The sequence below is a fragment of the Antechinus flavipes genome, chromosome 6 (assembly GCF_016432865.1).
Source record: "Antechinus flavipes isolate AdamAnt ecotype Samford, QLD, Australia chromosome 6, AdamAnt_v2, whole genome shotgun sequence".
NCBI classification, from domain to species: Eukaryota; Metazoa; Chordata; class Mammalia; order Dasyuromorphia; family Dasyuridae; genus Antechinus; species Antechinus flavipes.
Window position 1 is genome coordinate 45,348,136 of NC_067403.1, and position 18,406 is coordinate 45,366,541.

The following is an 18,406-nucleotide window of genomic DNA, read 5'->3' on the forward strand; positions in this document are numbered from 1 at the left end:
CAAATAGTATCTATGAACTTGAGTTAAAATATTCTGACATCTCATGATGCTCAAAGTTGTTGTTGTTGTTGATTTTTGTTTGTTTCTTTGCTTTTGTTATCTTTTTATTTTAATTTTTTTGCTTTCTAATTTTCATGTATTCTAAAGGAGTTATCTTCCAATAAATGATGGGTTGGGTTTATTGTCTTATTAAATTATTAATAATTAACAAATTCTAAAATGGTCAATCCAATGCAATTTAAGTGAGGGGTCTAGAATCAATCAAATTATATGTGACTCCTACAGAATATGATTTAAGATAGATCTAAAAATACTATTGGATATTTTGGTTGGAGGTGAGGGGGAATGTCATAGGTCTAAGTTTTGAAGGGATCTCATACACATGTGCCAAATTCCCTTTATTTTACAACTGAAGAGAAGTGACAATAAAAGCATATAAATAAATTAACTGAGATCAGACAGGAAAAAAAAGGGGCATTAGAATTTGGATGTAAGTGCTCTGATTTCAGAACCAGTTCTCTTTCTAATCTGTCTTCTTGTTGTTCAGTGAGATGACTCTTCATCATTTGGGGTTTTCTTGGTAGAGTCACTAGAGTGGTTTGTCATTTCCTTCTTCAGCTTATTTTACAGATGAGAAAACTGAGGCAAGCAGGGGTAAGTGACTTGCCCAGAATCATATGACTATTAAATATCTGAGGCTGAATTTGAACTTGGATATTCTCTGACCTTAGACCCCCTGATATTCTATTTATTGTGCCAAGCAGCTACCCATCCTGCTGTCTTACACATTTATTCTAAATGACTGTGTTAGAGTGATTAATTTAGGTGATTGACAAATTAGAGGGTGAGATAAAGGGTAATTATATTTCACAAGATAGAAATATTCTAGCATAAAACCTTGAGTAGGTGTGAGAAATCAGGGCATTAGGACTAGATGCACAGTTAGTGGATTACCCAGGGCCTATCTTTCTTGCTTTTGTTACTATGGTTTTAAACTGATATTCTCTCGTCTTTTCCAAAACTGGGACCTGTGACATCCCTATCTTCTGGGGACCTCGATAGGACACTTCTTCCTTTCAAGTCCTGGCCTATGATATGTCCAGAAGCCCCTCTGTTTAAATTCCCTTTTAATGAACTTGCTAACTTGAATATTTGAACAATCTAATATGGGTCTCCTTTGTATTTGAAAACGTTATGTGTATTACTTTCAGGCTTTAAGCAATTATGATAAAATTTGCATAAATGATAATACGTTATTTTACAACTACTGAAATTTGCTTAGCTAACTTATTTGGCAAGCTCAAGATTATTTTTAAGGGAGGAATGTAAAAATAAGATATGTTTTATTTGACATTTGACATCAATACTAGATCATCAATATAGACTTGTTTGTTAATGTTTACACTCAGGTCTAGGAATTTTCCAAAGTTCTCACATTGCTGGATTATTTCAAATCATTTCCTGTCAGATAGCTACTGATGTGTAAGTACTGTTTGGGGAGAGCTAATACATTTCTATTTTTTTTTAATTGTACTGATTTCACTTTGATAAAAAATTCATTAAACTTCATTATTTCCCTAGATAATATTTAGGCTGATCCTATGCATTCTGCTAGGCTAAATTCCAAACTCAACTTTAATATAATGACTAGGTTCCAGGAGAATTTATTTTAATGAGGAAAGACAGCATTGCAGTGTCTTTACTAGAGGGATGATAGTCCCTTATGAACAGTTAAGAATGAAGCAATTAAAGGGGGGGAGGGAGTGGCCTTTCCACAAATGGTAAAAGAAAACTTATAATTAATATGGTTTCTGTGCAAGTCTAGAAGTTGCAATTATACTTTGGACATGGTGTATCTATTAAGTTTTTTAAAAAATTCATTGGTATCAGACCTTTCATTTTTTCAGAGCACTTTTCTGTGCAAGGGGAAAACCTTAAATTTCCATTTTTTGAATTAACAAATTGGGCTTTAGTAGTAATGTGATTAATATTATTGTGTCTTTCTTTGCAGTTTATTTTTTGTGTTTTTAAAGAGAAATAAATGCACAAGTCATAAGTGACCGGGAGTGTATTAAATATATTTATGTTTCTAAGTTAACTATAAAGTACGATTAATTATATCATGGAAAACTGATTGGCATTGCCTTTCAGAAGGCATATATTATGTGCTGATTTTTTAAAATACACACTGCTAAAATCCATCATAGTGAATTTATTACTCTGTTGCAATATAACTGGTTTCCTTTGTAATCTTTTATATTTTATATATTTAAAACATTATTCTGAAAGAACCATGACCTTGAATTACAGTATTTCTGCAAGTTGACTTGTTTTTTGAGAGTTATAGTAACTTGGTTAGGATCACAGAACCAAAACATGTTATATCCAGTTTATAACACTCTACATACTATTTTATATAAATATAAACTAATAGCATATAGTTTTTTTTCAAGTTCGTTTAGCACTTGCATCACAACAATCCTTTTAAATATAATTCAAAAATTCCCACTTTATAGGTTATGAAAATAAGCCTGAGAGAATCAAGTGATTATGCCATAAACACATAGCTCATAAGTATTGGAGGTATACTTTGAGATTAATTGCGGTGAGAGTTCTATTGATTTTGTCTAGATTTTAAGTTGGGGGCGGGAGGTGTTGTTAGGAACAAGCAATGTTCAATTCCTTTTTTGATGATGGAGTTTGTGTCTCTGTGATTGGAACTCCTTCTCTCTCCTCTCCTTTTTATTCCTCCCATCATCCATCCTCTTTTTTGGGCAAATCCACCCAAAAGTTACGTAAGCATTAATTTGATCTCTTAAGAAAATATTTGGTTCCTTCCCATCCCCTCACTGCTTTAAATTAAAGTTATAATACAATTTTTAGCTATAATTATTTAAAGCAAAATTTGGATTGTTAGAAAGTTGTAAACTATTAAAGCTTAAAACTGCATTATATATGTATGCAATATTTTATAAAGGGAAGCTTAGATTAAAAGGGTAATGGTTCAGAAGTTTCACCTTAGTAACCTGATTGTCTTTTTCTTTTGACTTTACATGGGGAGGTTAGTATTATATTTTAATGATTTTTTTCCTTTGAAAGTGTGTGTGTGTGTGTGTGTGTGTGTGTGTGTGTGTGTGTGTGTGTTCAAGTCTTACATATCAAAGTGTTTTAGGGGATTTTGCAATCCAAGTATTCTTGACATTTTAAAACCTGAACTCCCTAGTCCTACAATACCATTTAGTTAAGACAGAAGTAAGATTTAAATGTTATTTGAAGCTTTGAGTCTGAGTGACTCAAAGATGAAAATAGAGGGGAAGTTAGGAGATGTGACTTATTGGAAGAAAGTGAAAATCAGTTTGGGAAATGGGAAGTCTGAAATGAAGATGTCCAGCCTGAAGTTAGGAATACGGCACAACTCTTAGAAGGTTAATGACCTGCATAGAGATGATAAATCTTTGGAGTAGATGAGATAGCCAGAAAGTTTGAGTATAGCAAGTGAAGAAGACCAATTCCACTGAGAATTAAATGATCCAGTCTAAGTTATATAGCTAGTTAGTAGTCTAGGTCTCAGGACTCCCAAGTCAATGTTATTTCTTTTAAGGAATATATCTTTATTGAGAACCAAAGCACATTTTTGTCTCTGTCATAGGAATGAGAAATATATAGGAGAAAAAAATAACATTTATATCTTTTTGCTTGATTATTGTTTACTGCTATTCCAATCTATAATGAATTCTCTCTCTAATTCGAGATTTTTGCTATAGACAAGAATAAATCCTTAGAGTGAAAGTGATGTTGAACTCAGGTGTGTGAGGATGAGGAATGAGTCAGATGTGTGAAAAAAAAACACAACAGGATAAAGTGAAGGGTATGGGTGAGGGAGAAGATATTAGATTGATGATTTTCTTTTCTTTTCTCTATTTTTTTTTTGAAAAGCTTGTTGCAGAAGATTTTTAAATGCAAGGATCCCAAAGAAAAGATTTGCCAGTTAAAATGTCTCTTTTGCTTTTTCACATTGTAGCTTTGCCTCAATCAATGTTTTGTGACTGGAGAACTATCTGAAATCTGTCCCTTAAGTCCAGAAAAAATTAATGTGGGACTAAGGACCTGCGCTATAGAATTCTTAGGTTGCCCAACAAAGAAATGACTAAGATTCAGCAAAAGATGTGATAACAAAAGCTGTGTATCAGTAATTCAATTCCCTGTGTGTGTGCATTTGTGTATTTACACAAATATGTGTACATATATACAAATATGTATATATACATATAAATATCCATAGACATATATCCATGCACACATATACCTACATACATATATGTGTGTATCTATTTATATATAGATACACACACACACACACACACATATATATGAATTTGTGCCTCCCAAGTTTTCATCATCTGTTAAACTAATTTCTTTTGTTTCATTAAAGCTAGCACACACACTGCAGTGGCTCAGAGTTGAGAAAGAAAAACGGAAAAATATAAATCAGCACAAAAACAATCCCCAAGTTGTGGGAGTCTAAACGGAATCTTTCTCTTTAGGCACTTAAGTGAAGGGATAGAAATGACTATTCAAATCAGAAAATATAACTTCCTGTGGTTTGCAAGGTGAAAACAGTAAGTCTGTTCAGTTCTAGAGTTTTCTTTTTTCATTTTTTTAATCACATAGGACTTTGAATAATAATAGCTAGCATTTTGATTGTACTTTAAAATTTGTAAAATATTTACTTTTTTTTACTTAATACTATTTTATTTTTCCCTAATTTCATGTAAAGATAGTTTTCAACATTCATTTTTTAAAGATTTTGAGTTCCAAATCCTGCCCCTTTTTCCTTCATCTTTTCCAAAACATAATCATTTTAAATGTGTTTCCATATTAGTTATATTGGAAAAGAAAAATCAAGACAAAATGGAAAAATCATAAGAAAGAAAATAAATGAACAAAAAATGAAAATAGTATGCTTTGGTCTGCGTTCAGATTCCATAATTTGGATAGGGATGGCATTTTCCATTACATGTCTATTAGAATTGTCTTGCATCAACATTTACATATTATAATGATGTTTCACATTTAGATAATTTTAAAACCTGCAAAAATTTTGCTGATGATCATAATGACTAGCTTTTCTATTGTTCTTTTGCAAAGTACTTAAACATGTTCACGCATTTGATTCTCACAACAATCTTGTGAGGTGGATGCTATTATATTCCCAGTTTACAGATGAGAAACCTGATACTAAGAGGTGAAATAACTTGTTTATCTGATTCTCCTCTTCCTTAGGGCTTACTGTGTTAAAACCTGATGGGATAGATATGCTATGGGATTTAGTCCAATTTTTTTTTTGGAGAATTCCAGAATTCAGCCTTTATCACTAGTCTCTATCTCTCTATGTCTTGAGATTACATGCATGTATCACAATATCTGGCTTTATATCTCTGTAGGGCTTTAAGTTTACAAAATATTTTACATGTATAATCTGATATAACCAGTGGTATCTGTATACTAACCCTCAGTGATTCTTCATCTTTTCTGTTTTCTTTTTTCCAATGTACTATGATCTGATGATATTATTTTTGCTGTTTTTTCTTTTATAATTCTTTTTTGGTCATGTATTACATATCCCCCAAGTGTCTCTTTGTTCTTTTTTAAGTCACCCTCAATTTGAACCCTTTAGGAAGATTGCATATTCCAAGATTCTTAGCCTTACAGACCCCACAGAGTGGTTTGGTCCTTTTTTGAATAGTTTTTCTTATTAGAAAGTACTTTTTTTCTGTTAAACTGAAATCTATTCCCATGTAATATGCAGAGAAGGATATTTTAGTCTAATCTAATTATATTCTAGAGATACACTATGATTTTATATACCTGCTTTTTACCTTTAAATGCAGTTCTAGAGATAGAGACTATTAGAGCTGGGGGGCTTAGAAATCAGTTAACAACTTTTATGTTACTCTGGGGTGGCCATTATCATATATAAGGAATATATCTTGGTCATATAAACTTTGGGGGGTGCTCTATGCATATGTTATATCCAGTGACTGAACAAAAATGAATAACAACATTATTATAATATTTTCTACATGTCCCTCTGTGCAGAGCCCTACATAAATATATAGTTGGGAATTCTATTTGGTGTGATTTAAATATTTATTTTTATCTCTCAGAGATCAGAACTGTATCCTTCAACTTGAATTCTGTAGTTCCTTGAAGAACTAGATGTTTAATAAATGATTTTGATGATTATGGTGTTGATTTTTGTCATGTATCTCTTGTATCATGACTTTTTGAGGCAAATAAAAACCATCAAGATAATCATTGGCTTTCTACAGTATTAGTAGTACCATGATTAGTCAGCAGTGTGACAACGGAATCGGATACTTAATCCAGTATGGTTTCAGACAACTTAATATTGTGCCTTTTATTCTTGGCATGAAAATAAATCACAGTAATATAATATGTTCTGCTCATTATAATTTGAAACAATGGTTATTTGAATATGAATGGTAGATTTAAATGACTTGTCTGTTTTTCATGGTCATTTTTTTGTCTTTTGTTTTTCTCTGTCGTAGTTATTTGAGTATATCTCCTTACCCTTCTCCTTTTCCTTTCTCTGTCAACTCTCTTAACTCTCCCCTAAAGCAACAATAGCAAACATGTAAATAAAATTATAGCAGCATAATAGATCAGCATATGGAACATTCTATATTTATGGCCCACCCGTAGACTGTTCCTTTCATCCTACTCCCCTTTCTATACTGAACAGTCAAAGATATTTTATTAGTGATTCCCACTTGCATCTATGGTAGAATACAAATTCTGTTGTTTGACATTTAAGGGTATTTATAATTGGGCTTTGGTCAAACTAGTAGACTTGTTCCTTCTAGTTTTACTTCAATTATTTAGAATCTCTTGTTCAACTCAAATGTTGCTTCCTAAAAGAGCTTTTACTAATTGCTGTTATTGCTGGTTTTTTCCCCAGTAATTTATGTGATTTCTTTATGTTTATTTGGTGTATGTTTCCATATCTTTCTCAGTACATTTTTCTCCCAGTAGAATGTAAGCTCTTTGAGGGCATGAGATGTTTGTTATTATTATTATTACTATTACTATAAGGTTTAGGACACACACACACAACTTTTATAAAAAAGTGAAAGAAAACAAAAAAATAACCTTGATGATTATAGGATATTATATTCCTAGAAAGGCATAATACCTGACATGATTAAACTGATAAGAGAAAATTCTCTTTTTGACCAGATTCTGGAAAGGTGCCCTGAATAAGTTTGAGAGGAGAAGCCTTAAATTTGAAAAATTGTATTACTTATACCCTTAGGTCTATAGGAAGTTTTGAACTATAATTATTGAAGGCAAGAGAAAAAGTCTGATCACCATTATGACTAGATTTTTCTGGCATCAAAACATACATATTTCTTCAAAATAATATTTAAAAGTATGCCTTATTTCATCCTTTTGTGTGTGAGTTGTTTTTCATTGGTTTCTTACTTTGCCCTCTGTATTTGACTAAGTAAAGGACTGATGTCCAATTATAAAAGAAGATTTACCATTAAAACCATATTTCTTTGATTAGAAATATTATATTGACGCTTTTTTACATGTAAACTTTCTAAAGTGTTTAAAAATCAATTAAACAGAGCAATGCAATTACAAATCACTTGAAGTATTTAATACTATATAGTATAATAGACTATTGAAGAGAAAAAGTTCTTTACATATCATTTCTGCTTTATTTTCATTACAGTAAACCAAATGGAATGTTTCTACCTCAGATGTAATAATTCTGTGTGAAGCTGCACAGTAGTTGAGAAAATCTCTCTCTAGAAGACAGCTATGAGAAATTATTTTATTTTAAACCCAGAAAGATTGCCCTGTTACCCTAACTAAAGTAACTAACTAAAGTCTTCTTTCTTTTAATTTTCATCTTTTATGTTTCTCAACTTGTTTACTCAATATTCCCCAAATCACCTAATCACAAATTATTTCAGATAGAGTGATGTTGATGTCGTTCTGGTACAAAGTCTTACTCAGTGGTCAAATATTGGTGAAATAGCCATTGGAAATGAACACAATGTTATCCCTCTTGAATTTCTTTGAGGTTTTTGTTTTGTTTTAAAATAAGTTACTGAATACTCAGGGATTCTGCAAGGAAGATTTTAAACAAATATTCTTATAGAAGTCATTTCTTCTCACCCCCATCTTTTAAGTCAGTTTGGTTGCTAATTCTAGTAAAGGTGATTTTGTAAAGTGAAATTTGTTTATACGCTTAACTTCCTTTCTTGCATTCATTTTGTTTACAAGTTATTTAGAGAATTTCAGTGGAGAAAGGGAAATATTAGGTATAAATTCCAATAGAAGATAGACTTCTTGAGGAAAAAAGTGTTCCATTTGCTTTTATGTTTTCTGTAAGCAGCCTGGGTTTTTTTTTTTTTCCTTTAATTGTATCACCAGCATTTAGCATATAGTGAATGACACACAGTAGGCACTTATAAATACTAATAACTTTACTTTTTGTTCAGTAGTCACTTAATGAATACTAATTGACATTAGGATAGGATTTCAGTATGAGGAATGGTCACTTTTTTCTGTAGTTTCCCTATTCAATAAAATTAAACCTTGTACCCTGAAATATAGCAAGATGTTATGAAGATTCTCTTGAGACACTCAGTTGTGTTTATATGCCGATGCAGTTGATGAGTTTCATTCTATTGAAATGACTTAAGTGGGATTTAGAACAAAATTCAAAGTAAAACTATGATCTTAGTTTTCTGTTACTTCATCTTTTGAGATGGAACAATAGATTATCATCTGATTGATACACAACATTAACAATGAAAAATGACTTAAACAAGAAGGAGTTGATGATATGAGATGGAATAGAAACATGGAGGAATAAAAATTGCATGGCAGAATCAGAGAAATATGCCAATTGCTATTTGCATAATTTTTGGCAAGTAACAACTCCATACCTCCACCTATTAAATGAGGGGAATGGGATTTGTGAACTCAAATGTCCTGGTTGTAGATTTACAAACGTATTGTTTCAAAATATTTCATTGTAAGGAAAGTTATTGTTACATAAATCCCCTCTCTACAATTTTAATTGCTCATAAGGTTGACCGTTTGTCCTGAGTAGGACTAGAACTTTTTCTTGTAGGTCCCATGAAGCACTCTCCATTTTCTTCCGTTCCCATTATATTATTTACTATCTGTGTAACCATGAAAAAGTCATTTATTTTTCTCAATTTTAGTTTCACCTGTAAAATTTCAGTATTACAGTTCTCGTTTACAAAGTAATAGAAATTATACCCATAGACATATCTCACAGAGTTGTTGAGAGACCCAAATGAGAATTCAATGAAAGTCTTAAAAAACACTTTATAAGTTATAGCACTTGTTGGTTTTATTTTAATCTGTTAGACACCTATAAATTTAGGACCCTGTTCTCAATTGTGAATAAGCAATGGATTTTCACTTAATGAGATAAATTAATCCCTGTTCACATGTTTGGCTTTCTTGTGTGCTGTCTGTTGCAGATAACATAATTCCTGAGCTCAGTTAAAAAGCATGTCTCCAGAAGGCCCTCAAGGAGTGACTCTAATTATAGAGATTTTAGACACTAGGATACTTTTATTCTGAGATATATTTGCTCAGCCAAGCCCTTTGGAACCCCTTAAATTATTGTCAGTTCTCATTTTCTTCACTACTTATAAGTATAGCTAGCCCCATTTTTATAGGTCTTTCAGTCTAAGAAATTTATGTCCTATTGATTCATTGCCATTGTTCAAATTTCCCATTGCTTTCTCCATCTTTCTCCATGTTGTTATTCATTTGCCTGGTTATCGTCGTACAGATGATAGAATTCTCATTATAATGCTAAATATTTCTTTACTAATGCCAGATCCTCCTCCTTTTCTAATTTTATTGTCTCTCTTATCCAGTTTGATATATTTTGTGCTAGATTCATTCCTTGGGACATTGTTAGTTATTTTTTATTCCTTCTTTCTAGTGACTTATCTTATGAATTTTTTAATCCTTAACTTTATTAATCACATTATAGTTGTGATTTTGGGGGTGGAATTTGTTCATTTTTCTTCAGTGGATACTTTCTTTTGAGATCTTTTGATTACTCTTCCCCATTTTTTCCCTATTTCTTTTCATCTATTCCTGTTAGAACTCTTAAGGACTATTTATTCCCTCTTCTTATTAAGACTATACTTTTAGACTTCTGAGTTATAGAGGTCTGTTGTCTATTTTTTTTAAAGATAACACTTTTGAAGTGGTTATAGCAAACCAACTAATGAAGTTCAATATCAATTATGATAGAAGCCTTTGGCAGTGAGTCACTTAATTCATTATCATAGGTCCACAAATAGGTGGGATAGGTATTTTTGGTGGATCAAAAATGTCTATGTTCCTTAAGATTTTCTTTTTCCAAAAGACATTTTTTCTAAGTGGTTATTTATATGAACATAATAAATCAATTTGGCATTATTTCATATTTTAAACAACTATCATTTGATTTGTGGAAGTCTATCAACTACATGAGTCTATCAAGCCATATAAAATAAAATAAAAAATGCTGAAAATGAAAGTATGATGGAATTCATATGATTTATATTTTGAAATTCTATTGGATCAATCTTCAGTCCTATTGACTTGGATGTTCCTCTGTACATACTGTAAATCATCTATTCTTTTTGTTTTACTGAATAAATCTTTTGTACTATCTTCCCTATATTACGTGGTCCATGTAACATGTTGAACACCTTATCCTTTTTTTATTATAGCTTTTTATATACAAAACACATGCATGGGTAATTTTTCAACAATGGCCCTTGCAAAAACTTCTGTTTCAACTTTTCCCCTCTTTCCCTCCACCCCTTCCCCTAGATGACAGGTATCCCATTCATGTTAAATATGTCAATGTATATATTAAATACAATATATGTATACATATTTATACAGTTATTTTGTTGCACAAGAAAGATTGGATTTAGAAAGAGGATAAAAATAACTTGAGAAGAAAAAACAAAAATGGAAGCAAACAATAACAGAGAGAGTGGAAATATTATGTTGTGGTCCATACTCATTTCCTAGTGTTCTTTCTCTGGGCGTAGCTGGTTCTGTTCATTACAAATCAATTGGAGCTGATTTGGATCCTCTCATTGTTGAAGATCCATCAGAACTGATCATCATGTAATATTGTTGTTGAAGTATATAATGATCTCCTGGTCCTGCTCATTTCACTCAGCATCAGTTCATGTAAACCTCTCCAGGCCTTTCTGAAATCATCCTGCTGGTCATTTCTTATATAACAATAATATTCCATAACATTCATATATGACAACTTATTCAGCCATTCCCCAACTGATGAGCATCCACTCTGCAGTTTCTTGGCACTATAATGAGGCTGCCACAAACATTTTTGCACATGTGGATCCTTTTCCCTCCTTTAAGATGTCTTTGGGATATAATCCCAGTAGAAACACTGCTGGATCAAGGGGTAGGCACAGTTTGATAACTTTTTAAGTATAGTTCCAAATTGCTCTCCAGAATGGTTGGATCCATTCACAACTTCACCAACAATGCATCAGGAACACCTTATTCTTGATGAGGGTTCCTTAAATAAGGACTGTGAACTTTCTTTTCTTTTAAAAGATTTTTTGATAATGATTTTATCACATGAAACTTATTTTATGCATTAAAATATTCTGAAAAGGAGTCTATTTGTTTTACCAGATTGTCCAAAGGAACAATTAAAACTGTTGTTCTAAATAATTTCCTATTTCTTGGTTATTAGTGTAACATACATGTTTCCTATGCCTTTGCCTTTGCTCTAGCCTTCCAAATTGGCCACCTAATCTTCAAATATATTGTTATTCAGTTGTTTTCAGTTTCATTTGACTTTTTATGGCCCCATTTGGAGTTTTCTTGGCAAAGATACTAAAGTGGATTGCCATTTCCTTCTCCAGCTCATTTTACAGATGAGGAAACTGAGGGAAACAGGGGGAAGTGATATTTGGGATCGTGTTTAAAGCTGCCATACGATGGAATACAATTTTCATTCCTCAAAAATAGCTGTGTTCTAATAGTCACAAATGTGCAGCAGCATTCACTGGAGTGCATTTGTGTTAAAAACAAAACCAAAAAAAGAAAAAAAAAAGCAAATCTTGGGCTTTAGCAGCCTGGGATTGTTATACACACTGTAACTTGCTCCATGAGCAATCTAGCCCATTCTTTTCCTCCCATTCAAGTGTGGGATAAACTCCTTTCTTTACTGCTGTGTCTATCTTCAATACATACATTGACATACAAATACAATAGACTGGCCAGCTAACAGTACGTCATAGCCTGGAGAGTTGGCGGTTTTCATCCATTTAGTTTTCCAATATGAAATGTTACCTTGAGATCTTTTGAGTAAATAAACGGCTCCAACTGAGTATTGTCTCATTTAAAGTAAGCATTTTGGAAAGATAGAGATGTGTTTTAGTAACATGGCCATTGTTAGAAAAGGTTTTTAAAGCTATTCCTTTGGAACTTTCTTCACATTTTGTGCCATATTCTTTTGAATGCCCACGAGTAAATACATCTTTGTCCTTTAGGGCAGAGTTGAAATTTTGAAGCTACTCCAAATAATGGAAGTCTACTGAGGCGAATAAACATGGGTTTAAAAGGAAAAATGACTTGTAAACTGATTCTGAACACCATTCTAAAAGGGATAAAATATTTTTATATGTCACAAAAATGTTTGTAGCCTTCCATGATGAAATTCTTTTGGAAGTCAATTTCTGTTTGTGCCTTTGTGTGTGTGTGTGTGTGTGTGTGTGTGTGTGTGTGTGTGTGTGTGTGTGTTTGGTGATATACATGAATATATATACATACATGTGTGTTTTAAAGCTTATCTTTATCATTACTAATTTTATTGTAATAAAATTATCACTAAAATAGATATTTACCATGCTGCCATTAATATCGTTTGCTTTAAATGTAAATTAAATTGTACCTTTTAGTTGTATAATTTAATCTTAATTTATAATTTCCTATTTTTTCACAGAAATGTTGATTGCTGTGATCTGCAAAAAAAAATATGGATTTTTAGCAACTGAAGAGCAAGTCAAGGTAACTATTCAATCACTGATAACTATGTTTAGTTCATTTAAGAATTCATGAAGACATAATAGATACTATTTAAATTAAAACACCACCATCTTTTATTAGGCTTCAGCTATGTTCATATCATTGCCTAAGTGTTAGGAATAACAGAATGATTTACAAAAATGAAATGGTATCCATCATAAAAAAAGTTTGCAGTACTAAAGTTTCATCTTTAGTTATACCTAGTATGTTAGTAGTATACTTTTATGAATTTTCATAAGTAATTTGAAAGTCAGATTGTAATTCCTTTGTCTTGGTTTTTCTCTTTTGAGAAAGAAGCAGGGCACCTAAATCATGGAAGATTTTGGCTTTTGCAAAAGATAACAAAAAAAGTTTTTCCTTAAGCATAGAGTGGATAGTTTAAAAATCACTTACAAATAAATTTTACCCCAGAGATGGAAAAGCTAACTTGTAAGTTAGATGAGTATATCTGGTTATCTCATTTGTCATGTTTATTTAACATCATTAAATTTTCAACTGCCCAATGGTGTCTGTTATATTCCCAAATGATTAATATTAACAAATGTAGCAGATAAATAGAAAAAACAAATGTATATTGTGAAAAAGAAGTTTTTAAACTTCATTTTCCCCTCCTGAAGTATAACTGATTATCCATTTAGATTAGTTTTTTTTATTATTATTTGTGGATTACATCTGAAAGTAGCTTGTTCTAAACTGACAGACTTTTAAAAATAAGATAAAGTGTGAACACTTAAAAAAAAACCCTAGTATGAAGAAGGATCAAAATGTAGTTAGTAGTAGCATAGCTTTGAAGCTTATTATACTTTGCTGATTTTGTTTTTGGTCACATTCATTGATTTTTGAATTTAGATTGTAGAATCTTGGTTCCAGATAACTTTTTTTTGAATTATTCTTTTCCCTTTTGAATATGTTATTTTCTATCTGTCTTTAAAATTATAATATCAAACCCAAAGGAGCGTATAGCATTTATTAACCTATTAGAGTAGAAATAAAAAAAAATCATTGAAAGTTTTAATTATTTTGACTCGAGAATTTTTCACATTTGTGAATTTAGAAAGCTCATCAGAGAATAGAGAGATCTCTGGTCCTTGAGAAATGAGTAAATTTTCAAAGGAATTGGTGAAGATAATATTTTAATATAAACTTGTACTTAGAAAGGATTGTAAGTAAACCCTATGTGAAACACTGTGGATTCCATTGTTTGAACATGATTTTTTTAAGCAGCTAATACATAAATATGTGTCTAGGTACATATGTTTATAACTCTATATAGTCATTTTTGTTTTTATATTTAATAATCTATGTATCCACACATACTGGTAAGGTAAGTGGACTTGGAATCAGGAAGACTCATCTTTCTAAATTTGTTTGGTCTCAGACATATTAGCGAGGTGTTTCTGGGCATGTATCTTAACCCCGTTCGCGTCAGTTCCTCATCTATAAAAATAAGCTGAAGAATGAAATTTCAAACCACTCCAGTATATTTGCCAATAAAGCCCCCAAATAGGATCATGAACCATCAGACAAAATTGAAAAATAATTAAGCGACAATGACATTCACACATATATACATATTATGTGTATGTATGTATGTATATGTGCACTACACACACATGCAAATTTTCATGAATAGTAATTTAAAAGTAATTTAAAACTAGAATATAATGGCAAATGAATGAGACAGAGTATGAGACCGCAATGTTTTGGTAAGTGGGGTCAATAGAGAACTTCTTTGCATCTACAGTCTCATTTAAGGAAAATCTTGTTCATAGGAAGTCAAAAGAGAGAGAATTTAAGATAAGCTTAATTTTCTTAAACAGGTTTTATTTGGTTTGTTCTAATGTATATTATTGTTAATGTTAGTGTTAAATGTTGTATATAATTAGAACTTCTTTAAAGATTTTTTTATTCTAGTTTGAAACTTTGTATCATATTTAGCAGATATATTAGCAAACTTGCATATATAGGTAAATTATATGTATATAATATATATTTGCATATATGTATATATATATATATTCAGAACAATCATATTTGTGTTTTGAAAGTATCTTGTTCATTAAGGTACAAAATTCTATGTTACATTTTCCATTTCCTGCCCCCTCTATGGGATGTAAGCTGTCATTTCTTCCCCCAATATTTTTTACTTTCCCTTTCATACACAGAAATCAACTTTTATTTTATAGAGCAAAATTAAAGTAAGTAATTTTCAATTTTGAAAAAAAACTTTTTGTAGTATCTTCCAATTCTTAAAAACATGTTCTTCAATAAATTTGTGGATTTTCAAGAAGGTATAACCACATCTTTTGTGAAGGTTATCATCTCATGATATGACAAAAACTTGGGCTTTTTGATAGGTTTGAATATTTAAAACTAAAATATAGTTTTAACTTTTAGTCTTTCAGGGAGTAAATTAGGTAAAGTCAAGACCTGAACTATGAAAGTTACTAAGTATGTGACTTCTCTATATTCATTATCATTACTGTTTAAAAAAAAAGTTTGGTTTGCCATGGCTTTAGCATTTCTAATTAATTTAGAAACCACAGGCACTTGAAGTGAATGAATGATATAATAATTGGGCCATGGGGCCAACTTAAAATGCCCAATTATTTGGGCCATCAATCCCATCCCATTTTTTCCATTTTGGGTGACATCCTTGCTGTCAGAATGTGTCAGCTATGTAGTGGGTGCCCTTCAAAATTAACATGCGTAAGCAGTGGCCTTCAGAAAGCTACAAGAAGATAATTCTTCCTGCTAGGGAGCTGAGCTGAATGGGAGCTAATAATATTAGCTACTGGTGAGCTGAGCTGAATGTGAGCTGTCTGTCTACAATTATGCGACATAAGACGATTCAGAATAGAAAAGAATGACCATGAGTTAGTGTATATAATAAACACCTTCTCATAAAATCTTATTTCGGGACACAAGAGAATTGTGTGCATGATCACTTAGAATTAATGTTAATATGTATATTTTTGCGTCAAATGTGTTCCTTAGAAAATGTCAAAAAACACTCCCCCAAGGTCCTAAAACTTTTTAAAATGCATTTCATTACTACTATTTGGAGAATTGTGTTTTTATGTTCAAAGAAGATTTATTTTGCAAAGTAAATAATCATTCACTGGAAATCATGTCTCATAAATTAAAATTGTTTATATAACATAAGATTTTATCCAGAAATTAGCTCAGAATATAAGGAAACAGTGCTTTGGAAAAACTAAAATAGATGACATAAAAATCCACACAGTAAAGCCACTTAGAGGAAAGTCCTTTAGCCCCTTACTCACAGAACCCCCTAAGTTTAATTTATACCTAAAATTGGCCATCTGTTTAGCATATTCACCTCCTATTTCTCAGGCCTTGAGAAGCAGAAAATCATAAGTAATGAACAACTAGAGACAGATTGGCAGCAGTAAAAAGTAACAGCTGACAGGTTCACAAAGGCTGAAAACTATTCAAAGCAAGCACAAGAATGACACGTTTCAACAGGTCATTTACTGTAGGGGCAAATAGTCTCATATACCATAATGGATCTGTTGTATAGTACCCTGTACAGTAACTTATATTGATAATAATCTGAATCATTAAGAAAATATTATATTCAGTTTACAGTTTAAAAAAACTTAAAAATATGTAATGAATTTTGGAGGATATGTGTCTAAAAGTATTTACTGTTTTTTTTTTTTTTTTTTATTGACATATAAAGAAATGTCTGACTTTTTTTTTGGCTATCTGCTATAATCTTATAATTCCTACAGCCATTTTGACTGCTATATTAGATTTACCTAAAGTTTAGGAAACCTTTTTGGGAAGATGCATTATGTAATGTTTTCTATTTAAACATTAAATAAATATTCATTAAAAAGAATTTATTTTATTTCCTTAAATCTTTAGCTTTGAGATTACAAAAGTCTATGAAAGTTTTAGTCTGTAATGGATTTCTTCCTTTGAAATTCAGAGTAAATGGTAGTGTTTTCAAAATATGATTTTAGGGGTTTTCAATAAATGGCTGCTAATTATTAAAAAAAAAGAAAAAAGTAAACTACTGTTCTTGTTGTAAGTTCATATAAATTTTACTAGCTTTTGATTGATTAGATCAGGACTTCTTAAACTTTTTCTTTTTGTGACTCCTTTTTGCCTGAGAAATTTTGCATGGCGCTAAATATATAGGCATATAAACTTGTAGAAATATAGAAATCAAACATTTACTGGTAATAAATCATAATTTTATGACCTTCACATTCAGTTATGAGACCCTATATGGGGATGCAAACCACAATTTAAGAAGCTGAGCATTTGAAAACATGACTTCTGTGAATTGAGAAATTAAAAATGAAACATTTTCATTTTAGTAATATTTTAAAATAACTATATTATTATACATATTTGTATATGTATATGTGTATACATATACATATGTATGTGTACATGCACATGCATATATGTATAGATATATACTCATATACATACTCATATATAAAATAGTTCTAAATGTTTTTTTCTGATAGTTATGTTTTCACGATCATGACTTTGAGAAGCTCATTTTTTAATTCATTTTTGTAGTTAATAAGAAGGCTGTGAATAGGAGTATCAGTAGCCTCCTAGGTGATTAAAATTAAATTTATTTATAACTATTTCAAAAGTTTTATTCTTATTTACAAAAATGTCTAAAATCCTATTAGAAGAAATCTAAATATTTTTAAACTAAGGAAAAATACATTAGTCATATTTGTATTTTATCTTGATTTCTAAAATGGGTTAACTGAGGACAATGTGAATGTTCAAAAAAAAAGAAAAGAAAAGAAACGAGATTCCTTAGATGAATGCTTTGGCTAACTGCTGCCTTCAGTGTTCTGAGAACAATAATGCAATTAGCTAAAATGTTTATCCACAAAATTTAATTCCTGGGGAATATTTTCTCAAATTGCCTCTTACAAGTGTAATGGAAGCAAGCAGTTGTTTGCTGGTTTTGTTGCCAAGAATTGTGAATGGACAGATTTTTATAAAACTTGGTGGTAATGCATGTATAATCATGTAAACAGTCTATTGTAAATCTGAATGGAGAAAACAAATTCTGTAGACAAACATTTTCAGTTAAATTTTGCCTCAGTGTTATTGGCAGTAAATAAAGAATTCCTAAGTGCTGTTAATTATTGAGTCTTTTAAGTTTATATAAGATTTTCTTTAATTTTGTTGAAATTCACCATTGATTAGAATAATGTTAATCAGTGTTCTGGATTATAAGGGT

At 31.1% G+C, this 18,406-nt stretch overlaps 1 protein-coding gene across 9 annotated transcripts in view; it reads left to right on the top strand.

The window, feature by feature from the left end:
* Positions 1-18,406, top strand: part of ADGRL3 (adhesion G protein-coupled receptor L3) — a 905,707-nt gene that overhangs the window by 192,674 nt on the left and 694,627 nt on the right. For all 9 annotated transcript variants that reach the window (XM_051964507.1, XM_051964499.1, XM_051964500.1 and 6 more), the window contains exon 2: positions 13,076-13,140. The gene's annotated coding sequence lies outside the window, so the exon portion shown is untranslated. The remainder of the gene's footprint in view (positions 1-13,075; positions 13,141-18,406) is intronic.